Raw genomic sequence first — 26177 nt, forward strand, 5'->3', positions numbered from 1 at the left:
ATTATCCATGTGCTAAAATTCAAGTGGCAACGTTGCATTTTTTTAATTTCATTTGACAGTTTTTCCAAATCATTATATTTGACATTTTTTATTTGTTTTTTTTTATTAATTTAATATTCAGGCTGTGTTGTCAAATCTGTTTTTTTTACAGTAAATTTTGAAAAATATCTTTTTAAATATTCTGCATTTGCTAAAATTCATGCGACAACGTTGCATTTTTTTAAAATTTGACATCTTTGACAGATTCTCCAAATTTTTATATTGGACATTATTAAGTTATTATTTTTTTATTAATTTATTAACTATGCTGTGTTGTCAGATTAATTTTTTTACAGTATAATTTGCAAAATATTTTAATTAAATATTCAACGTTGCAATTTATTTGACATTTAACTTAACATCATACACGGCGTTGCCAGACTTTTTTTGACATATTTTATTGGGTTTTCAAATTCAATTTTATATTATTTTGAGCTGTGTTGCCAAATAAGTTTTTTTTTTCAACAATAAAGTATGCACCAATTTTTATAAAATATCATGACAACATTGCAATTAGAAACTGTGTTGTCAGTTTTATTCAGGCTTTTTATTTCAGGTTTATTTTATGTATTTAATTATTGTGTTATTGCCACATTTTATTGCATTGGTGTCCCTTTTTACATATTGAAAGTAATAAAAGATAGATTATTGTCAACGTCACTGAATGACAATGACAGATTATATCTGTCAAAAATGATCAGTTATATCTTTTATAAGAGTTGAGCCTGTGTCATTTTGAGCAAAATAGCAAAATAACATTACCTCAAAGCTTCAAAAATTGTCTGAAAATGATCTGCCAATGTTATCCAGTGACGTCGACACTTAACCACATTTATTTTATTTAGCATATTAAAACATCCGTAAAATGGTTAATTGACACTGTCACTGGCTGTGTCAACAGCTTGAGTGGCAGTGGTGTCAATATATTCCTTTTATGAGAGTTGAAGTTATGTTATTTTGAAAATCCTTAAATTATAATTAAAAAAAGAAATACTTTTTTACTTTATTATCATTATTATTATTATTATTACTATTAATATTTTAAAACATGACATTAACGCTTATAAAAGTTTATGTGTTCACCATTGTCAAGCAAGCCGATGACAGTTTGACAGACATGTTGTGTCAACTTTAACCAGTGACATTGACAGTTGACACTTATCTCTTGACTTATTTAATCCCTTTTCAAATTGGGCGTGTCCTATAGGGCAGACGAACTCTTTTTTAGCGTTAAAACGGCAAAACTTCGTACTTGGATTGAAACCAAAATGGCAACCTCTTAAATAGTTTCAAAAAAAATGCACTTAATACTTGTGGTTGTTTTTTCAAATAATCCATTTAAATTCGTTACATTTTCTCGCTTACTCTCGTTTACGAGCGAATAAGAACCACTTAACCCAACTATTTCTCTGCAAATTTGCTTCCATTTTTCTCTTATTGCAGAAGTGAAATACGTGAGAACCAGTTAACGCGTCCTGTCACTTTTCCAACTCTTTACCGGATTAATTGCACCTTTTTTCTCTCGATATCTTGTTCCACTTATCAGTGCATTTCTTCTCGGTAGATTTATTAACGTATCGCCTTATAATTTAATTACTGTCCAAGATTTAACGGGACGTTATATTTATTAACGGATGAAGTGCCACTAAAACGTTTCTTTCCATTAGCTATAAAAGTTCATGATGTGTAAAATAGGATATTAATTGAAAAGAAATTAATGGAATTTTCAAAAATGTTAGTTATAGAGTGAAATATGTGGCTCGCAGGTTATTTTTACATTAAAAGAAAAGTTGTCTGCTCAATATGCCATGCCCAATTTTCGAAATAAAAAGGATAAAATGAGTTCATGAAATTACGTCCTATTTTCCACCCTCGAGAAAGTCTCTCTTATTATAAAACCAAATTCGAATAAGTCAGAAATTATTAGCGGCAAAGGGCGTCCTCCCCCTGCCCTTGCAAAATTGATTCTGAAAAATTGTAAAATTGGAAAAAGGACTCGTAAATTTTTTGAAGCGAAAGATACCTCCCTTTAGATTGGGGAATATTGAAATATGAAATGATTAAGCTAAATTGACAATTGGTTGCAGCTTGTTTGAGGAAAGCTTGGCGTGAAAGACTTTCACAGAGTTTCCACGTTATACCAGTAATTTTTGAGGTTTTTCAAATAGTTTTTATGGCTAATTTGTGTTTTCCCAGATGTTTTCTGCAAGAAATTCAGTCCAGAAAATTTTCAGTCAAGTTTAAATCATGTGTGGCATGTTTTTTCCACTAAATTTCTTATTGCTTTCAAGGGATTCAGATTTCTTTGTATTTTTCCGAGTCAACTGAAGTAAATTTCCATTTTTTCCAGGCAGTTGAGGTATTTTTTAAAAAGTTGTTCCAGCCAAATCACTTTTTTCTTGATGTAGTTTTGGCTATTTTCGATTTTTCCAGGCAATTGGAATTTTTTTTTTATTTGATTTTTTTTAAATCGTTTATGGCTATTTTGAGTGTTTCCAGTTATTTTCTTCAAGTAATTCAGGGTATTTTAAATTTTATGCAAATGACTTGGAAATTTTTTTTTTAATTAATTTAAAAATTATGCTGCGTTGTCAGATTTATTTTTTCTTACAATAAACTTTGCACACTTGTATTTTTTTAAATATTATCCATTTGTTAAAATTCATGTGTCAACGTTGCATTTTTTTAATTTTATTTAACAGCTTTTGACAGTTTTTCCAAATTTTAAGATTTGACATTTTTGATTTATGTTTTTAAATTAATTTAAAAGTTATGCGCTGATATCAGATTTGTTCTTTTTTACAGTATAATTTGCAAAATATTTTTTTCTATTTTATCCATTTGTCAAACCAAGCATTTTTTACCTTAAAAATACTTAAAAGATCGAACATTTATTACATGACACCCTGTAGATAGACACATTGATCTTTTATTTTACTCACATGTCTATAGTATACATATAGTATAGAAAAAAATGGTTATTAAATATTAAAAAAATTAAAGAGTTATAAATACAAAAAAATTGGAAAAGGGGAAATAATGGAAATATCCTAATCAAAATAGCAATTTTTCATATTTTTTTTGTCTGTCTTATTTTCCTTAATTACTTCAGGTTCATATTTCGTTTCCAGGTAATTTTTCCAGCTTTTTTATCATTTTGTTTAAGTAGCTTATCTTGTTTTTTCCCGATTTTCAGTAAATTCACCGGAGCATTTTATCTATTTTTCCAACAAATCAAAGTAGGTTTTTATATTTTTTACCCTTATTTCCTTCAAGTAATTCTGGGTGCTTTTCTTTCTTTTTCCAAGCAATTGGAGTCAATCAATTTCTAATTTTTTTCAAATAGTTTTTGGCTATTTTTCCTTTTCCCAGTCATTTGAAGTAATTTTTTATTTTTTCCAAGCAATTGAAGTCCATGTCTTTTAAATTTTCCACCCAATTATTTGTTTTCCTCAACCAATTCTGGGTAATTTTTCGTTTGCCTATTTTCGCTTTTTCAAGTAAATTTCTAGTCAACTGGACTAATTTTTCATTCTTTCCAGGCAGCTGAGGCATTTTCTTAAAATGTTTTTCTAGCCAAGTTACATTGACGATGGATCGTACCTTATTTGAGGAAAATTTGGTGCCCTCTAGACTCGTAGAGTTTCCACGGTACATATACCATTGATGATTGAAATATGATTTTTCAAATTATTTTCTAGGCAGTTTTTCCCAGTCAGTTCGAGTAACTTTTCATGTTTTCCATACACCCAAGTCATGCGTTATCTACTTTATAGCGCCATTTTGCTTTTTTGGGCAGTTGAGGTATATCATTTATATTTTCCAGCTAAATCCTTATATTTAGGTTATTTTTGATTTTTCCGAGGTAATTACAGTAAATTTTAATTTTTCTCCAGACAGAGAGTTGAGATTTTTTTTTTTAATGATTTCTAGGTAAATCCCTATTTCCTTCAGGCGCTTCTAATTATTTTCACTTTTCCTGTTTATGTAATTTTTTCTAATTCTTTTAAACAGTGTACAGTAATGGCCAAAAGTAGATAGACAAATGGTTTTTTAAAAAAATCAAAGGAAATAAAAATTCTATAATAAAGATATTTAAATATATTATGGACAACATAAACATGTATGAAAATAATAAAACATTCTTTAGTAACAATCACCTAATTTGGTAAATAATAAGAAATAACTAAATATACGCTGGACAAAAGTAGCCAAAGAGACAAATTTCAAAAATAACCAATTCTCTTTTTTTTTCAAAGTATTTTTTTTTAATTACAAACTAAACCATCTACAACATTAGTATTTTGTAAAATACCCATTATTGTCTATTACAGCCTGACATCTACGTGGCATTGATTCAATAAGATTGTCTATGAGTTTAAAACCAATATTTTTCCATTTCTGTTGCAACCGTTCGAATAATTCACCTTTATTTGAATAGTTTGTATCCCTATTATCACAATCTACAATTTCCCATACATCTTCGATGGGATTAAGATCGGGTGACTGGGACGGTCATTTTAAAACTGGTATTTTTTCTTCTTCAAAAAATTGCTTCATAATTTTGGAGGAATGCTTCGGGTCATTATCTTGCTGGAATTGGAATCTCAATGGTAAATTGTCTTCGACATCTCTGAGAATATCCCTGTACATAAACCTGTCCATTATGCCCTCTATGCGATGTGACGGGCCCATTCCATAACCTGAGAAGCAACCCCAAACCAACACTGATCCACCTCCATGCTTAACTATGGGTTTCGTGTACTTGGGATTCAAACGCTGACCAGAAACTTCGATTCGTCGCTCCAGCAAACACGTTTCCATTTATGCTTTGTCCAGTGTATATGCTGACGGGCTAAGCGATTCTTTTTTGAAAGCAATGGTTTTTTTGCTGGCCCACGTGCAAATAGATTCTCTTCTACCAACCTTCGTCTTACAGTCCTTGAGGACACATTACAAATCCCTAGAGCCTGTAATTCTATCTGAATTTGACGAGAAGTCATGAAAGGGTTATTCTGGCTAATTTGTTTTAATTTGCGTACAGCTCTAATGTCCATTTTTTTTGGTCGACCAGATTTATCTACTTTTGGCCACTACTGTATATAATCAAATGCCTGAAATTAAAAAAAAATAACTACCTCGCCTGACGTCTCTATTATCATCTTTAGGACACAACAATATACAATAACTTCACTATAATCGTCTTAATATGCTGCACACGTGTTTTGTCCTGAGGATCATAACGAAATATTCTTGACTGATGATGACTCTTTCCACCTACAGGGTTCTCACATTATCGATAATTGTTTCAGTCCAGTTGGGAAATTTACCCTAATGTCCACAATGATAAATGACACAATCAATTATTCATAATAAAGATAGTTATCGTTAAAGAACCACGTTTAATGTCCGAAAGACAATTCGTACGTTTGTCAATACGGACCGAGTTTAAAAATACGCATTTAATTTGAAAAAAATTGGGTGCGACAGAGATAGAGAGGACAGAGATGTGTTGAAATAATGAGGGTTTTCGTGCTCAAAAATAAAAGCGAGAAAATTATGAATATTTGGCACCAGCTGGAAAATCGACATTTTCGAAAGTTTCACCTGGGTTTCGACACTTTTTGTGAGTTTATTTTAAGCAGTTCAAGTGACTGTTTTTTTGTGCCAGGTGATTTAGAGTCTTTTCCACAGGCAGTTGAAGTTTTCTCATATATTTCCATGTACGTTTCAAGTTGGGATCACCTTTGATTACTGAAATATTCATTTAACTAAGAAGGAAGTAATGGTTTTAGGCATTTAATTTTTTTTCTTTGTAAGTTCCAGTTCGGGTATGGTTTTTCTTTTTTCTAGTGAACTGGAGTCGTTTTTCCAAGCAGTTGATGATTTTTTTAAAATGTTTTCCAGCCGTTTTTTTAATTTCTGTCGAGCAGCCTAGGCAATTGAAGTATTTTTCCAGGCAATTGAAGTCTTTTTTTCTGAGTAGTTGAGGTAAGGTTTTCTCATTTTCCAGCTATTTTATTAGTTTCTTCAAGCGAGTTCGGGTTACTTTTACCCTTTTCCAGGTAATGTCCAGTCAGTTTATTTTTAATTTTTTTTCCAAGATACTTGAACTATTTTTCTCTATGTTTTCGAGTCATTTTCTTATTTTGTTCAAACAGTTTGAGCTATTGTTCCGTTCTTCCAGGCAATTGCAGTAATTTTTAATTTTTTCCAAGTCATTGGTGCATGTTTACACATTTTCCAGTCATTTTCGTTTTAAGCTGTTCAGGTTATTTCTGCTCTTTTTCCATGCAATTTCCAGTCAACTGGAGTAAATTTTTAATTTTTTTCAAGGCAGTTGAGGGTTGGTTTTTTTAAATTTTTCCAAGCAAATTCAGTAATTTTTCATTTTTTTCAAGTCATTGGTGCATGTTTACGCATTTTCCACTCATTTATTTCTGCTTTTTTTCCATGCCATTTTCCATCAATTGGAGTAAATTTTTAATTTTTTTCAAGGCAGTTGAGGGTTGGTTTATAATTTTTTTTCCAAGCAAATTCAGTAATTTTCCATATTTTTCAAGTCATTGGTGCATGTTTACGCATTTTCCACTCATTTATTTCTGCTTTTTTTCCATGCCATTTTCCATCAATTGGAGTAAATTTTTAATTTTTTTCAAGGCAGTTGAGGGTTGGTTTATAATTTTTTTCCAAACAAATTCAGTAATTTTCCATTTTTTTCAAGTCATTGGTGCATGTTTACACATTTTCCAGTCATTTATTTCTGGTTCTTTTTTATGCAATTTCCACCCAATTGGAGTAATTTTTAGTTTCTTTCAAAGCAGTTGAGGTTTGTTTTATCAGTTAGTCATTTTTAATTTTTTCTAAGTGACTGACGCATGTTTACACATTTTCCAGTCATTTTCTTTAATCTGTTCAGGTTATGTCTTCTTTTTTTTTAAGGCAATTTCTAGTCAACAGTTGTCATTGTTTTTAGTCTAGTTTAAGTTAATTTTAAGGTTGAGTTAAATTGAGGCATGTTTTTCAAATTTTTCCGCCATCTTTCCATGCAATTTTCTATTGATTGGTAAACATTGGATGGAAAAATTAATAAATTGCTCCAATTGCCTGAAAAATTATCATAAAATAACTCAACTGCCTGGAAGAAAAACAGTATTTTCCCAACTGCTTCCAAGCAACCCAAAAGAAAACAGTGGCGGATCTAAATGATTTTTTTAGTGGCAGGGAGGTTTACTCTATACATCATACATCATAGCAACAACAAGTTATCAACAATTCCTGAGGGATGCAAATTTCCCTCATTCCGCCCCCGAATAAAATGTTAAACTTGTAATATTAATTAGAGGAGGCACAACAGAGATTAAACGAAAAACTTTTAGAAAATTAAATTTCCAAAGTAAACAATTTCCAGACAATAACTGTTTAACCGGGACAAAGGAGCCCATTATAAAAATTAAACGAAATCCAAGAAACCAAATTAAAAATACAGGTCGCCAAAGACCACCCTTACTTCACTCCGCCGAACATCGTATTTCTTTTATTAACCCGAGGGTGTTTCGTGTGGAATAATAAGGGCAAAATTAGGTCCTTTAATATTTTAAGAAGGACGGCGGCGGCCCCCCTTTTCTTTTTATAACGTCGAATTTAATTCCTTTGTCGGGGGTTATTGGGGGTGGCACACACACACACATATTGCCTCCGTATTATTGTGTCTCGTTGCTAAGTAAGCTTCGGAAAGTCCGAGAGATAGTTTTTCCTCCTCTAAAAATCCTCCTTTAAAATTTTTCCAGGCAAATTAAGTAATTTTTCATTTTTTCCAAGTAATTCATGATCGTTTACACATTTTCCAGTCAGTATATTTAAGCTGTTCAGATTATTTCTGCTCTTTTTCCATACATTTTCCAATCAAAATTGGAATTGATTTGAATTTTTTTTTAAGGCAGTTCAGGTTATTTTTTTTAATGTTTTGCAGTAATTTTTAATTTTTTTCAAGTAATTAATGCATGTTTCCGCATTTTCCAGTAATTTATTTCTTGTCCTTTTTTTATCCAATTTTCACCCAATTGGAGTAATTTTTAGTTTCTTTTAAGGCAGTTGAGGTTTGTTTTTTAAATGTTTTCCAGAAAAATGTATAGAAAATTTTTTCCAAGTGACTGCTTACCTGCTTTAAGCTATTCAGGTTATGTCTGCTTTTTTTTCTAGGCAATTTCCTATTAATTGGGGTAATTTTTCAATTTTCTAGCCTGGTAAATTTAAAAAATGGATGGAAAAATTAATAAATTACTGCAACTCCCTGGAAAAAATAGAAAATTACTCCAGTTGCTTTAATAAAGTACATCAACTGCCTGGAAGAAAAACAGTATTTTCCCAACTGCTTCCAAGCAACCCAAAAGAAAACAGTGGCGGATCTAAATGATTTTTTTAGTGGCAGGGAGGTTTACGCTATACATTATAAATCATAGCTTTATCAACAATTCCTGAGGGATGCAAATTTCCCTCATTCCGCCCCTGATGAAAATGTTAAACTTCTTCCAAGAAACGAAATTAAAAAATACAGGTCGCCAAAGACCACCCTTACTTCACTCCGCCGAACATCGTATTTCTTTTATTAACCCGAGGGTGTTTCGTGTGGAATAATAAGGACAAAATTAGGTCCTTTAATATTTTAAGAAGGGCGGCGGCGGCCCCCCTTTTCTTTTTATAACGTCGAATTTAATTCCTTTGTCGGGGGTTATTGGGGGTGGCACACACACACACATATTGCCTCCGTATTATTGTGTCTCGCTGCTAAGTAAGCTTCGGAAAGTCCGAGAGATAGTTTTTCCTCCTCCATTGTCGGAAAAATCTCGTTTTGTTGTTGTTGTTGTTAATAACGTAAATGGCTGGATCGAATTAGCTTCGCTACAGAAATCCAGGGGTTCCAAGTTCTTTTGTAGCTTAAGTAATTGTTGGGGCAAGAAAAAAGCGTATTTTCCAATTTTTTTGGGTTATTGGATGTGTTGGAGTTACTCTTGTGTGTCATTTATTGTCATGTTAAGGTCATTTCTCATTTTCAACAAATTTTTTCCCTTGTTTTTTTTCAAGTAATTGATGCATGTTAACGCATTTTCCAGTAATTTATTTCTGCTCTTTTTCCATGCCATTTCCAGTCAACTGGAGTAAATTTTTATTTTTTTTCAAGGTAGTTGAGGGTTGTTTTTTAAAATTTTTCCAGGCAAATTAAGTAATTTTTCATTTTTTCCAAGTAATTCATGATCGTTTACACATTTTCCAGTCAGTATATTTAAGCTGTTCAGATTATTTCTGCTCTTTTTCCATACATTTTCCAATCAAAATTGGAATTGATTTGAATTTTTTTTTAAGGCAGTTCAGGTTATTTTTTTTAATGTTTTGCAGTAATTTTTAATTTTTTTCAAGTAATTAATGCATGTTTACGCATTTTCCAGTAATTTATTTCTTGTCCTTTTTTTATCCAATTTTCACCCAATTGGAGTAATTTTTAGTTTCTTTTAAGGCAGTTGAGGTTTGTTTTTTAAATGTTTTCCAGAAAAATGTATAGAAAATTTTTTCCAAGTGACTGCTTACCTGCTTTAAGCTATTCAGGTTATGTCTGCTTTTTTTTCTAGGCAATTTCCTATTAATTGGGGTAATTTTTCAATTTTCTAGCCTGGTAAATTTAAAAAATGGATGGAAAAATTAATAAATTACTGCAACTCCCTGGAAAAAATAGAAAATTACTCCAGTTGCTTTAATAAAGTACATCAACTGCCTGGAAGAAAAACAGTATTTTCCCAACTGCTTCCAAGCAACCCAAAAGAAAACAGTGGCGGATCTAAATGATTTTTTTAGTGGCAGGGAGGTTTACTCTATACATTATAAATCATAGCTTTATCAACAATTCCTGAGGGATGCAAATTTCCCTCATTCCGCCCCTGATGAAAATGTTAAACTTCTTCCAAGAAACGAAATTAAAAAATACAGGTCGCCAAAGACCACCCTTACTTCACTCCGCCGAACATCGTATTTCTTTTATTAACCCGAGGGTGTTTCGTGTGGAATAATAAGGACAAAATTAGGTCCTTTAATATTTTAAGAAGGGCGGCGGCGGCCTCCCTTTTTTTTTTAACGTCGATTTTAATTCCTTTGTCGGGGGGTTATTAGAAATGGCACACACTCACATATTGCCCCCGTATTATTGTGTCTCGCTGCTAAGTAAGCTTCGGAAAGTCCGAGAGATAGTTTTTCCTCCTCCATTGTCGGAAAAATCTCGTTTTGTTGTTGTTGTTGTTAATAACGTAAATGGCTGGATCGAATTAGCTTCGCTACAGAAATCCAGGGGTTCCAAGTTCTTTTGTAGCTTAAGTAATTGTTGGGGCAAGAAAAAAGCGTATTTTCCAATTTTCTTTGGGTTATTGGATGCGTTGGAGTTACTCTTGTGTGTCATTTATTGTCATGTTAACGTCATTTCTCATTTTCTATTCCAGGCAGTAGTGGAAGTGATTTTTCAGTTATTCCGGGCACTTGAACAAATTTTTTTCCTTTTTTTTAGGAAATTTGTCATTTCTAATTTTTTGTGGTGGTGTGATGTGGTTTTCAACATAATTGGACTAATTTTTTTTTGTTTTCCAATAAAAATTAGAATAATTTTGAATTTTTTTTTAAAGGGAGTTGAGGTTTGGTTTTTTAATGTTTTGCAGGCAAATGCAGTAATTTGTAATTTTTTTCAGGTAATTGATACATGTTTACGCATTTTCCAGTCATTTATTTCTGCTCTTTTTCCAGGCCATTTCCAGTCAACTGGAGAAAATTTTTAATTTTTTTTCAAGGCAGTTAAGGGTTTTTTTTTTAAATTTTTGCAGGCAAATTGAGGAATTTTGTATTTTTTCCAAGTGATTCATGCTCGTTTATACATTTTCCAGTTTATTTAAGCTGTTCAGATTATTTCTGCTCTCTATCCATATATTTTCTAGTCAAAATTGGAATAATTTTGAATTTTTTTTAAGGCAGTTGAGGGTTGTTTTTTAAAATTTTTCCAGGCAAATTGAGCAATTTTTAATTTTTTTCAAGTAATTGATGCATTTTACGCATTTTCCAGTAATTTATTTCTGCTCTTTTCCCATACCATTTCCAGTCAACTGGAGTAAATTTTTAATTTTTTTCAAGGCAGTTAAGGGTTGTTTTTTTAAATTTTTAGTAATTTTTCATGTTTTCCAAGTAATTGATTCACGCTTACACATTTTCCAGTCAGTTTATTTAGGTTGTTCAGATTATTTCTGCTCTTTTTTCATACAATTTCCATTAAAAATTGGAATAATTTTTTTTATTTGATTTTTTTTAGTTTTGTAAGCAGCTAAAATAATTTCACATTATTTTCCAGGCAATTGGTTTAATTCTTTAATTTGTTTCGAAAGCAGTGCTTATTTTTCCCAGGCACTTAAAGTCTTTGACATTGCAGTCATTACTCAAATCAAAAATTATGAATTTTTAAACTTTTAAAATTCAGACACTAAATAAGCAGAGAAAGGGAGAAGACCATAGCTTTTTCTGTACTTATAGAAACCCAATTACTATCCAACAATTTTTTTTATCCATAGTACTGGATCAGCTCTCAATTTAACATTTTCATCCAACTATTTTCACTTTAAATAAATCCAGTATCGTCGTCAAAGCAGAATACAACATCTGCATCTAGTAATTAAATCTTAATGTAATTTTTTTGAATTTTGGCAAAAAATTACCATTAATTTTTTGTTTTTAACAAAATTTGGACAATGGTTTTTTTTTAGGTGACTATGGTTTTTTCAGAGGGTTGGAATAAGTTTCTGTTATTTTCCAGACAGTTGTCGTTAACTTGTAGTTTTTTCCAAGCCTATGGAGTCTTTTATATATTTTTTCAAGCAGTTCAAATAACTTAATATGGTTTTCCAGGCTGTAGCAGTTTTTTTTAATCATTTTCCAGGCAAAAAGTGTAGTCATTTGTTGTACGTTGTGAGATCGTGACCGTGTGTTTTATTTGTTTTCGTGAATTTTATTCGTTGGTCTTTTCGAGAGGAATAGATAAGATTTTCGTATTTTCCAGGTAGTTGGAGTCATTTCTTAGCATATTTCAGGCAGTGAACATAGTTCCTTATGTTTTTTCCAGACAGCCAGTTGGAAATAATTATTTATTGTTTTCCAGACAGTTGTCCTTATTTCTTAATTTTCCCAAGCATTTGGAACCATTTATATTATCCCTTTAATTGAAGCAGCTTCCTATTTATTTGTAGAAGTTCAGGTCATATTTCATTTATTCCAAGGAGTTTGGGTCATTTATTATGTCTTTCAGGCAATTGGGTTCATTTTTTATTTCTTCAAGTAATTTCTTTGACTCCAACTGCTTGGAAAAGTAAGGAATAACTTCAATTCCGAAGTAGTTGTAGCTGGTTTTTAGTTTTTTCAAGCAATTATAATTTTTTTTTTATATTTCTTACGAGAACTAGGGCCCACTTAATTGCATGCAAGTAATTGTCAAAATATGTCTTCCAGGGAGTTGAAGTCATTTTTTATTTCTTCCAGGCAGTCGGTTAAAGTCATTTCTTCGACTCCAACTGCTTGGAAAAATAAGAAATAACTTCAACTCCCTGGAAAAAATAAGAAATTACTCCCAATGCATGAAAAAAAAATCAAATGAACCCTAGTGCCTGTCAGAAATTAAAAAAAAAATGTTCAATTGCCTCCTAACTGAAAGAAACAGAAAATGATCCAAACTGCCTGAAACTGCTTTTTCCTGTGAAACTATAAGAAGGACTTCAACGTCCTGGAAGAAATGACTGTACTAATCAGTAATTCTGGAGCCCAATTTTTCTATAAAAATCACCCTTTAAGATGAGCCCAAATAGATCGCTGACGTGCAGTACATCGCGCTTTGATCTTGTCTGGAACAGATTGATATCCCGTGGGAGGAAAGTTAAAACTGGATTTTTCCCCGAAAACACCGTTAGAGTGTAGCCTCCGATGAAAATCGAAATATCTGGTGAAAAATGGGGCGGCGGCCCACTATTCGCCGCCATCCCGAAAGACGTGGCTAATTTATCTCTTCAATTGCAGTCCGGGTTTTTGTTTGTTTCGCGGTGCTGCTGTGCCGGTGGCGAACATCGGAAAAAACTTATTGGGCCATTAATTGTTTACGTTTTTCTTTTTGTTGCCATTTTCCAGAGAAGAGTTTTTGCATTGTTTCATCCAGAGCCATTGACGGACAACCCCTCTTCAGTCCTCCTTTAAATATTTTCAGGCAGACTTAAAGGAAACCCATTAGTTCCAAGCAGTCAATGTCGTTTCTTAGTTCTCACAAGCAATAGCTTTGTATTCCAGACAGTTGAAATAATTTCCTATTTTCTTCCAGAGAGTTGGAGCCAGTTCTTATTTCTTCCAGTCAGTTGAAGTTTTGAGAACAATCTTCCCTGCTGCCTTTAAGTAAACCCATTAGATCGAGACAATTGAAGCAATTTTTGTCCAGGCAGTCAGTAATTTTTCAAGTCTTACAGGCACTTGAAGTCATTTCCTATTTATTACAGGCAGTTGAAGTCTGCTGTGAACAGGAATCCTGTCTTTCTGTCCAGCAGAATGATGAAATGACTTCAACTGCTTAGCCAAACTAAGATGTGACTTTCATTGCTTGGAAAAAAATAAAAAATCACTGGAAAAACCTGTCTTAGAATTTCATCAATAATAGAAATATCTCAACTATTGGACATAGTGCTTTAAGAAGTCACGACACAAAAAGCCTAAATATCTCTTTTATTAGTTGATTTTCAGTCATAAGCTACATGAATGAAGTTGAACAGTAGTTAATTGTCTACCAATACAATTTTTATTTTTATTGCATTAATAGTTTCTACCTGTTTAAGACTTGCTTCACGTCAGCTCATCTTACTGCATCAATAAAAAAGTCAAAAGTATCAGATCTGCTTTCACCGTTGCCAAGTTTCCAAAAAAAACCTTCAAATTGCCCGAATTTTCCACTCTCATATTCATCGATAACTTCTTAAATAATAATTGAAACTTCTTTAATACTAAAACCAATCGATTTTTTAATGAATTCATCAGTAAACAACTTGGAGGTCTTTAATTGAAAACTTTGTACGTCGCGACGTTTTCCACTTGTTTTCGTCAAAGGGAAAGGGACGAGGCGAGGGATAGAGGGGGGCGTCTTAATGGCATCCGCTTTGATGTTCTACGTCTGTCGCTTTTTTAAATATCAATTTATAAGTGATCGATCGGATAAAGAGTTTTTCGAGGAAAGTTTTAAACGTTTTCATAAATAATTCTTTATGAGTTTTTTTATTTGGGATTTGTCCAGCTGGTTGTCTACAAACAGGCGCGCGTTCAAGGCCATCTGGGTAGGCAACTCACTATACAACTTCTTAGGAAGACCTGCATCATCATCTACTTTAAAAGGTTCGAGTCTTTTGTCATAAAAGAGTTGTTCAATGTATGTTTTCCAGGTGTCGTTGATTTGTTGTAGGTATTCCCTCGTTGTTGGGTAGGGTGGTCTTATGTTTAATTGTTGTGGTCCCAGTTAACTCTTTAATCTTTTAGTGTACTTACCTTTCCTACAGTGTTTCTTTTTTTATTGCTGTTTTATCAACTGCAGAATATCATCGGTCATCCAGGGTCTCTTTGTCATTTTATCATGTTGTAACAAGTCATCTCTAATGTTCTCAATTGTCCTTCTTGGTTTTTTGGAATTTACTTGTTGGTTTATTGATGGTTCTTTTATTTTCCACAGATATGTTACTCTTCTTCAGTATCTTCTTTTTCTTGATTACACCAACTAGGAAAATGTGATCTGTGTGTATGCCAGCTTCTGGATAGGCTTTTACTGACTTACGGCTATTTTTTTTATTTGAACAGTGTCCATTTTCAAGCGAGGTTATCTAGCTGGTTGCCTATAGTCCAAGGACTCAAGTGGATTTTAGGCAACTATCTGTACAGCCTTCTTGAATACCACTACATAAAAAGTCTGACATTTTCAAAAATTCTGGTCCAAATACATTGACTAGCGTATGAGTGTATATATCAACTCCTCGATAGGCCGTTACTGACTTACAGCTATTTGTTATTTGAACCATGACCAATTTATTAATTTTCAAGAGGGCTTGTCTGGCTGGTTGCCTATAAGCTGAAAATTCAAGGCCATGGATCTTAGGCAACTGTCTATACAGCTTTCGATCATCAGAAGCTTTTAAACTGTTTTTTTTGCATAATTATCCCATCAGTCTCGACTCAATAATAACAGATGAAAAAAATTTAAAAATTCCTCGTCTAAGAAAAAATGTTTTTTAATCTGGCCAGGGACACATAAAAACGGGGGCGAACTTTAATTTTGAACTTGTCTCAAAGTGGGTGGGTGGCTAAGGGGGGAGAGGAGGCAGGATTAGTGTCAGCAGAGTTATGCCCGGTCATAACTAGCGAGAGAGATACACCGCAGCCGAGGTTTGCTTTTTATTAAAAAGTTTTTGATTAAAAATATCGTTGATGTGCCTCGACCGGTGTGCATTTTTTCCGCAGGCAATTTATTCACTATCCTAGAGGTCAGGAATTCCTGAAAAAAAACTCTCCCTTCCGTACTTTTCTCTGTTTTACATAAGGAAAACCCCAGCTAACAGCAACTCAGCACATCCGCGTCTCTCTTGTTCAACATTCCGCAAAAGAAAAATTTATCATGTTAAATTAATTTTTCGCCTCCGCTGTAAATCATCCCCATTTTTTCCCTCTCACGTGATAATATGCCCCCGTCGTCGAGTATTTTCCGTGTCCACATTCCTGCGGTTCCTAAGGAATTTCATCATCCAGATTTGTGTTTTACACCCTCTCCACCTTGGGAGACATTTATCAATTTTTAATGTAAAAATAAAATGGGCCGATTTGATTTACGTAATGTATATGCCATTTTGCAAATTAGTACTGGCGGCTCTAATTAATATTTCGCCATCGAAATGATCATTCCTATTTGCTTTGCCTTTAATTTCGGACAATAAATAAAGATATTTAATTAAAAGCGTGTGTCGGGCATGAAATGCAATCAAGATAATTTCGATTTATTAATCATTGTTCTTTGGGATTGATTGATTCGGAGGGCATTTCGGATGTACGTGCTATAAACAGCCGGGGGGGAGGGGACATTCAAAACGTTCGTTTGACTAAACGAAACACCGGGTTAAAACAAAGATCAGAGGGGGGGTGGAGGAGGGCTCGAGGTACTTGGGGAAAGTTAATTGTACAGCCCCAGGACGAGTTGATGGTGGTGGTAAAGTTTGTTTCGGTTTTAGTCGAACAAAGTGACGCGTTTGATACATTATTCGAGACTTCGGGCTTAATTCGGATTTATCACTCTCGCTGAGCACGTACAAAAGACGGGGGCTTTCGAACAGTAGTTTCCGGACATTTCTTGGAACGTCCTACAAACACGCCGTTGTCTTATGAATTTAGTATGAGTCCTTGGTAATTACTTAAGGTCTGATGAGCTAATGGAATTACTGTTACAAATATAATGACGATAATATAATCTATGAAGTGCGTTTTTGCCCCTGGGTCCATCCTTAGAAAGTTTAGTAATTTTTAACTGGAAAAAGGATACTTCTCTGATTATTATACTTCTTGGTTCATTAGAATGCCTTCATTACTTTTTCAGTTCTGGAACTTTAAAATGAATGGTCACTTTGAAAATGAAACTGTGTTCTTGGACACCACTATTTAAGAAGTCTGATATTTCGCATTTTTTCATGGATTGGTTTGAACTCTGGCAAATATTTCTATAAAATAGTTTTCTGGATATTATGCTTTTTATTCCATGCAAATACCTCCATAACTTTCCTAGATTTTGAACTTTGAACTGAGTGGTCACTTTGAAAATGAAACTGTGTTTTTGGATACCACCATCTAAAAAGTCTGATATTTCCCAATTTTCCGTGGATTGGTTTGAACTCTGGACAATATTTCTATAGAACAGTTTTCTGGATATTATGCTTTTTATTCCATGCAAATACCCTCATAACTTTCCTAGATTTTGGACTTTGAAGTGAGTGGTCACTTTGAAAATAAAACTGTGTTCTTGGACACCACTGCCTAAGAAGTCTGATATTTCCCAATTTTCCATGGATTGGCTTGAACTCTGGACAATATTTCTATAGAATAGTTTTCTGGATATTATGCTTTTTATTCCATGCAAATACCTCCATAACTTTCCAAGATTTTGGACTTTGAAGTGAGTGGTCACTTTGAAAATGAAACTGTGTTCTTGGACACCACTACCTAAAAACTCTGATATTTCCCAATTTTCCATGGATTGGCTCGAACTCTGGACAATATTTCTATAGAATAGTTTTCTGGATATTATGCTTTTTATTCCATGCAAATATCTCCATAACTTTCCTTGATTTTGAACTCTGAAGTGAGTAGTCACTTTGAAAATAAAACGGCGTTCTTGGACACCACTACCTAAAAAGCCTGATATTTCCAAAAATTTTCTTCGAATTAGTTTGAACCTTAAACAACATTTTCATAAAATTGTTTTCTGAATATTATGCTTCTCATTAAAGATCTGGGACTTTGAAATGACTTAAACTTGTCCTTGGACACATCACATGATCTATTTCGCTCTGATGATTGATTTATATTTACATCTTTCTCTTCCTGATTTAACAGCTATTTTTCTCGCACAACCCCGACTCAAACGTCAAAAGTTTCCCCGCTGAAAACTTCGTGAAACTATGGTGCAACCGTCGATGTTTTTCCTCCGGTTTTAATAAAAAGCTTCACCTAATTCCGGATAAATTTATTTAAAAGCCATGTCAGTTTCATAAAAGTTTATTAAACAAAAATTCCGACGGTTTAAATTCAAACTTATTTTCATACAGGCCTTGAGGAGGAGGAGGAGGAGGAGGAGGGAGGGAGGATGTTTTTCACAGAGAAACTTCTGAATACGGCGGAGGCCATATCAATTTTCCAAAATTAAAAAAAAAAAGCTGTCTGAGTAATAAACTTTATTAATTATTTTAGAAAGTCGAAATATAGCCACGTTTCACAACTTTAGTTTTACCGGCGGTGGTAGTGTTAATTATAAAACTAATTAGTCGTATATATATAACATGAGCTCGGTATTGTATACAAGTTTTATAAAAGTTTTCTTTTTGGGTGGGAGGGGGAAGCGAGAGAATAATGTGGAACTTTTAGGGACTCCACTGGGGAGCTTTATATTCAGACAGTTGATATGGAATGTCTTGTTTCAGGCAGGATTATAGGTTAGTTCCTTTAAATGATTAGAGAAACTCTATTGAGCAACTTTCCCGCAAGAAATCCAGAATAATTGATAATTTACCCGTTAAATTTACGTACCCCTTTATGTAACTTCTATAATCCTGATGGTTAAAGCCGAAAGGTCGTTTAAACGGTAATTTCTGCAGCGAAACAAAGGCAACATTCCCCCACGTGAGGCCGAATGCATCATCCACTCCAAAATATGGCCGGGACGAACTATGGAGTCTAACAAGTTAGTTGAAGGGGTTTTCCAGGCCCTTAACAATCCTGCAGCCAATTTAGAGCTAATTTCCCTTCGTGGGCTGTCGACGGCGTTACTGCCAGGTTAGTTATGGATATTTCGCAGTGTATGCACCGGGATATGAGAGATGTCTCTGCAGGCGGCCCTCTTTAATAATGCAGTTTGTTTGTGGCCTGTTTTAGGGCTCTATTCATCCCTTATATACACTATAAAGTGCTTAAAAAGACTGGTTTGTCACACGATTATGTTCCAGGTGGTTTTTTTCCTGAATTTTACCCGAAATTGTCCTTTTTGCAAGCCTCTTTTTGAGCTTATTAGGGTCCTCTTTATACATCGTCACCTTTCTCAGTTGTCTCATTTAAATTTGTTATTGTCTATTTATTTTATTTGGTTTTTCTTACAAATATGTAAAGTGTCTTTACACTTTACTTATTTGAACTCGGGATGTTCCAGACAGCACCTCCAATACTTTTCCAGATTTTGCACTTTGAAGTGAGTGGCCACTTTAAAGATCAACCATTGCTCTTGGACATCACTACATAAACAGTGTGATATTTCCAGGAATGTTTCCTGGATAGGTTTAAATCCTGAACAGTATTTGGTAGGTATAGTGTTCTGGATATCCTGTTTTTTATTTTATCTTAATATCTTATTTAGTTTTTTTGATTTGGGATTTTAAAGTGAGTAGTCACTTTAATGATTAAACTTTTTTTTTGGACACCACTACATAAAAAGTCTTATATTTCCAGAAAGGTTTCCTGGATCAGTTTGACTCTTAACCAATATTTGTATATAATAGTTTTCTGGATATTGTAATTTTTACTTCATACCAAAACCTCAATTAGTTTTTTTAATGTGGGATTTGGAGTGGGTACTCACTTTCAAGATTAAACTTCCCTCTTGGACCCCACTACATAAAAAGTGTTATATTTCCAGAAATATTTCCTGGATCGATTTAAAGCTTGAACAATATTTGCATGGAATAGTCTTCTGAATATCATGCTTTTTATTTCATACAAAAACCTCAATTAGTTTTTTTGATGTGGGACTTTCAAGTGGGTACTCACTTGGAAGATTAAACTTCCTTCTTGGACCTCACTACATAAAAAGTGTTATATTTCCAGAAATATTTCCCGGATCGATTTAAACCTTAAGCAATATTTGCATGGAATAGTCTTCTGGATATCGTGCTTGTCATTCCATACCAGAACCTCAATTAGTTTTTTTGATGTGGGACTTTGAAGTGGGTACTCACCTAGAAAATTAAATTTCCTTCTTGGACTCCACTACATAAAAAGTGTTATATTTCTAGAAATATTTTCTGGATCAATTTAAACCTTAAACAATATTTGCCTGAAATAGTTTTCTGGATATAATACTTTTTATTCCATACCAAAACCTCAATTAGTTTTTTTGATGTGGGTCATTGAAGTGGGTGCTCACTTTCAAAATTAAACTTCCTTCTTGAACCCCACCACATAAAAAGTGTTATATTTCCAGAAATATTTCCTGGATCGGTTTGAACCTTAAGCAATATTTGCATGGAATAGTCTTCTGGATATCATGCTTTTTATTCCATACCGAAACCTCAATTAGTTTTTTTGATTCGGGACTTTTAAGCGAGTACTCACTTTGAAGATTAAACTTCCTTTTTGGACCTTACCCCATAAAAACTCTGATACTTCCATAAGTTTTTTTTGGATCAATTTGAACCTTTAACAATATTTACAGACAATAATTTTCTGGATATCATGCTTTTTATTTCATGCTGATAACATAATAACTTAGCGATTTATCACCTACTTATTGATGTTTGCTTCCAAGTCCTTGATACTAAGGATCTACCTGGAAATACTTTGCAAGGAGCTCCTCTTACAATCGATTTTCTGGACTAGGTGATGCAAAATTGATCGAATGATCCAGAGTGAAAAACAGAAATTTCCCACTCGAGCCCTTATTTTGGTCCTCACTGATATCAATTTTATTACGTTAGCGAACGCTTTATCTTTATGTTAGTTCGTCACACACACACACACAATATTCAGGACGCATTAGCGTAATGAAATGTCCAAACAACAAAAAAAAAATACCGCCGGTCATACAGCAACTGTTGTAGGGGCGGTTTTTAAGGGTTGTTGTTCGTTTCGGTTTACGTGCACATGGGGAGGAAAATATTTGGAAAAACATGGACGTAATAATAGTGGTTTTTTATTGTGAGTAATTCTTTGTTCGAATTTCAGTGACCACTATATTGCAAATTATGAAATGCCTGGAAATAAATTCCTTTTTATGTCACTTTTTCATTAAAAATCTTAATTTTAATTTCTCTTGTTCCAGATTATTTGCACAAACTGGATGGGGGACTCGGGACAAAAATGACATAAAGGAGGCAGGCCATTTTGTAAAAGGTATGTCGTGTTCAGAACCCTCTAAATGCCTGGAATAAGCCTCCTATTAACTATTATCATTCTAGTGTGGAAAAGATGGTTTTCCAGGTTAAGTGGCTCATTCCAATCATGCCCCATATCTCATTCTTCCTGGTTCAAATAAATTTTCTTTCCAGATTTCCTATAAACACTCTAACGGAAATCCAGAAGCAGATCAACATTCAGCGGCGAACATTCTCAACGGTAATCACTATTTTGTCAATTAAATTCCAAGTTTTTCCTAATTTTAATTAATTTCCAGGTTTCTGGACTGGACTGGACTGTGATGGAGCGCCTGGACAATGGAATGGGTGGAAACAGGCCACCTGATCGCCGGTGAGTGCTCTGGAATAAATTTCCACTTTTGTTGTTGGTTAACAGTTGTTTGAATTTTAATTCCGTTTTCCAGATTTCTTGCAAGCAAACCGGAATGGAGGAGAGAGGGTGAAAAAATGGAATGGAGAGGCAGTCCTGCCATCTGCTGACGAGTAAGTAATGAGTAAAATCGAGCATAAACTTCCATATTTTTGTCTTTAACAAACATTTTAATTTTCTTTGCTTCTTCTCCAGGTTTCTTGCACAAAAGACTGGAACGGAGGACCTCCTGGAAACTGAAATGGGGGGAAACAGGCCAATCGCTACGACGTGAGTAACGTTTGATTATGATTTTGAGCTACTTTAGAGTGGTTCAAATGCCTGGAATAAGGATCTATATTACTCAATTTGAACAATTCCTTATTCCAGCAAACATTGAACTACTTTAGAGTAATTTCACACTCTATGAAGAATAAAATTCTATATTTGTTATGCCAGTCCGCTAATGATTCTCTTCGTTATTTCAGATCACTTGCAAGAACAGCAGATGAGCAGTTTCTACAAGGGGGTAAGCAGTGAATTTTATTTTTGCCACAAATCACTCGGATGGATCAATCGCCATTTTCAAAAATTAAATAGTTAAAAATTTATAGTTAAATTTAAAATAAGTTATTAATTTTTTTTTAAATTTTTAAGTTTTGAGATTTTTCCTTAAAAAGTTCTGATTTTTGGAATATTGTCAATTTATGAAAACTAAAATTATCACTTAAAATATTTTTAATTTTCAAAATTTTCACTTCAAATTTCTTAATTTTTAAATTGTTTTACTCAAACTGGTCTCAATTTTTCAGTTAATTTTCATATTTTTCACTCGAAATAAATTCAATATTTTCTAAAAATTCAATTTTTTGGCGTATTTTGTGATTTGTGTTGATGTATTTATGGTGGTGGGTGATTTTTTTCTATATATTTATTGCCCCAGTAAAATATAAATTAATGTTTTTCTAAATTTAAAAAAAATAAAACTCAATTTTTTGCAACTTTCCCTCAAAATAATTTAATTTTTTTTGCAAATTTTACTTAAAATTATCTTAATTTTTTGCAATTTTCACTCAAATTAATCTCGATTTTTTCCAAATTTTCTTATAAATAAAACTCAATTTTTAGCAGTTTTTACTCAAAATAGTCACAATTTCTTTGCAATTATTACTCAAAATAAATTCAATTTTTTGGAAATTTTCTCTTAAATAAAACTCAATTTTTGGCAATTTTCACTCAAAATAGGGCATAATTATAATTGGGCATAAATATATATGATTGGTTGGTATATTTAGCTAGATTGGTGTTGGTGAATTTTTTCTATATATTTATTGCCTCAGTAAAATATAAATTAATTTTTTCGAAATTCTCTTAAAAAATAAAATTAAATTTTTTGCATTTTTTCACGCAAGATAATCACAATTTTTTTCTAAATTAATCTGAATTTTGTTGCAATTTTCCCTTAAAATAAACTTAATATTTTGCAATTTTTATTCAAATTAATCTCAATTTTTTCCAAATTTTCTAATAAATAGAACTCAATTTTTAGCAATTTTCACTCAAAATAGTCACCATTTTTTTTGCAATTATTACTCAAAATAAATTCAATTTTTTGGACATTTTCTCTTAAATAAAACTCAATTTTTTGCAATTTTCACTCAAAATATTTGACAATTTTCACATTTTGGGCATAAATATATATGATTTGTTGGTATATTTAGCTAGATTGGTGTTGGTGAATTTTTTCTATATATTTATTGCCTTAGTAAAATATAAATTAATTTTTTCGAAATTCTCTTAAAAAATAAAATTAAATTTTTTTCATTTTTTCACGCAAGATAATCACAATTTTTTGCTATTTTTTTCTAAATTAATCTGAATTTTTTTGCAATTTTCCCTTAAAATAAACTTAATTTTTTGCAATTTTTATTCAAATTAATCTCAATTTTTTCCAAATTTTCTAATAAATAGAACTCAATTTTTAGCAATTTTCACTCAAAATAGTCACCATTTTTTTTGCAATTATTACTCAAAATAAATTCAATTTTTTGGAAATTTTCTTTTAAATAAAACTCAATTTTTGGCAATTTTCACTCAAAATATTTGACAATTTTCACATTTTGGGCATAAATATATATGATTTGTTGGTATATTTAGCTAGATTGGTGTTGGTGAATTTTTTCTATATATTTATTGCCTCAGTAAAATATAAATTAATTTTTTCGAAATTCTCTTAAAAAATAAAATTAAATTTTTTGCATTTTTTCACTCAAGATAATCACAATTTTTTGCTATTTTTTTTTAATTAATCTAATTTTTTTTTGCAATTTTCCCTTAAAATAAACTTGATTTTTTGTAATTTTCACGCAAAATAATCAGAATTTTTACTCAAAATAAATTAAATTTTTTCCAAATTTTCTCCTAAATAAAACTCAATTTTTAGCAATTTTCACTTAAAATAAGTTCAATTTTTTTTTTCAAATTTATTCTTTTTAATAAAACATGCAATTTTTGGCAACTTTCACTCAAAATAATGACAATCTTCACATTTTGGGCATAAATATATATGATTTGTTGGTATATTTAGTGATTGGTGTTGGTGTAGTTATGGTGGTTGGTGATATATATATGTATATTTATTGCCCCAGTAAAATATAAATAAATTTTTTCGAAATTCCCTTAAAAAGTAAAATTCAATTTTTTGCATTTTTCACTCAAGATAATCACAATTTTTTAATTTTTTTTCTAAATTAATCTCAATTTTTTGCAATTTTCACTCAAGATAATCACAATTTTTTAAATTTTTTTTCTAAATTAACCTCATTTTTTTGCAATTTACAGCCAAAACACATGTAATTTTTCCAAATTTTCTCTTAAATAAAAATCTTTTTTTTTTGCAATTTTTACACAAAATAGTCACAATTTCTTTTTTGCAATTTTTACTTAAAATAAATTAAATTTTTTCCAAATTTTCACTTAAATAAAACTCTTGCAATTTTTGGCAATTTTCACTCAAAGTAATCACAATTTTCACCTTTTGGGCATAAATATATATATATATATATATTTTGTTGGTATATTTATTCGATTTTTGAACATATATATGTATATATGGTTTTATTAATGTTCTTATTTTTATATTTAAATAAATTGTTTATGATTCAATAAATTTACTGTGTTTTAATATTTTAATTTTTAACAAATAAGTGGTTAGATCAGTCGAGAAGTTTTGTCCACGTTTGAGCCCCCCCTTGTTCCCCTGATTTGAGTCGTTTGGATTTTTGGGAATCCGGTTTAAATTGATTTTCCAGGAAAATTTAATTATGTTTTTTAGTCTTTTGAGGATAAAACGCGTTAATAAGGACCATGAAATTCACTTTGACGGAGACCCTTTAAATATTTTACAAAATAGATTTTCCTGAGTTAAAATTTTCAAAAAACTGAAAAAATTCTTTCATCCACATTTTTAAAAAAACCACCTCGTATAGTTCAAATTTTGAAATTTTTTCGAATATCAATGGAATTTAGATCGGGGGTCCGGCCTGGCCAGTAAATATTACTATAACTTTTTGACATTTTTTTAAATTGAAATTGATTTAATTTTTGTGCTGCTTTTTTATAATTTTAGTAAAAAACTTGTAATATTCATTTAAAGGGCACTTAATCAAAATTTAATTTGAGAAAAAATTACACACTTACATTCGAAAATAGATTTTCCCGAATAAAAAGACATTTTATAAAAAAGACCTCAGGGTATAGTTGAAATTTTGAGATATTTTTCTAAAATCAATGGAATCCAGATCAGGGATGCGGCCTGGCCATTAAATATTTCTATACTTTTATGACATTTTTTTGATTGAACTCTTTTAAATTTAGCTAAAAATCTATAAAATCCATTTAAAGGGCCTCCATATATAAGACACTTAATCAAAAATTAAATTAAAAAAAAATCGCACACTTACATTCGAAAATTTCCTTCCGGGAAAACCCTCCGAACCGTGCACACAAACACAACAATCAAAAAAAAAAATTCCCTCACAGTTTCACACAAAAAAAATCACCTCAATCCAATCCTCGAGGGCACCACAAAATCGCACAAATCTCTCATATTTCCCAAAAAAAAAAAAAAGAAAAATCCCAAAAATGACACGCCCGGACTATCTTACTACTCTCTACTAACGCAGTACAACACCACCAAAAAAAAAACTCCGGGTTTCGTTTTTTTTTATTTTGACGCGGAAAACTCCGGACTTTCTTCCCCGGAATGGGATTTTCCTGTGAAAAGCGGAGCGACGCTCTCGTCAGCGGATCGGCCTGGAGTCGACTGAAAATATACGGAACCGGTGACCGTCAGCGAGCGACTGAAGAGTCGAAACCCTGATAGAGCGGATTTCGAGAGAGACGACCATATACGACACAGTTTGAGCGAGCGAGACGACAGATGACGGCGTAATTATAGCGGAATCAGAAACAACACGGTCTTCTTGTACCGGGGGATCAAGTAGCGCCATGCAGTATTAGCGAAGAAGACGTTCTTGGATTAATTTGTGCAATCGGTGTCCTCCGCATACACTTTTTTTTTCCTCTCTGTCGTTTTTGAGGCGAGATCGTCTTTATTGCACCAGTTTCGCTTTACCGCTTTTCAGGCTCTCAAAGTTCTCCTATTAAAGATTTATGGCATTGTTAACTCAGGATCTGATAACTCAAGAATTCAATTGTATTCACCTTGTGCCTCAGCACATAATTTTTTCTATTGATCCTAAACCTCCTTGACCTATAACCATAAATTTGACACCAAAACACTCCGAAAACCCTCTGCT

The 26177-nt window shown here is 32.4% G+C and overlaps 1 protein-coding gene across 2 annotated transcripts in view; it reads right to left on the reverse strand.

Annotated features, from left to right (window-relative positions):
* Positions 1-25715, reverse strand: part of LOC126747501 (irregular chiasm C-roughest protein-like) — a 135156-nt gene extending 109441 nt beyond the window's left edge. For both annotated transcript variants that reach the window (XM_050456188.1, XM_050456187.1), the window contains exon 1: positions 25320-25715. The gene's annotated coding sequence lies outside the window, so the exon portion shown is untranslated. The remainder of the gene's footprint in view (positions 1-25319) is intronic.
* Between the last annotated feature and the right edge of the window lie 462 nt (positions 25716-26177).

This window comes from Anthonomus grandis, chromosome 19 (assembly GCF_022605725.1).
Source record: "Anthonomus grandis grandis chromosome 19, icAntGran1.3, whole genome shotgun sequence".
Lineage (NCBI taxonomy): Eukaryota > Metazoa > Arthropoda > Insecta > Coleoptera > Curculionidae > Anthonomus > Anthonomus grandis.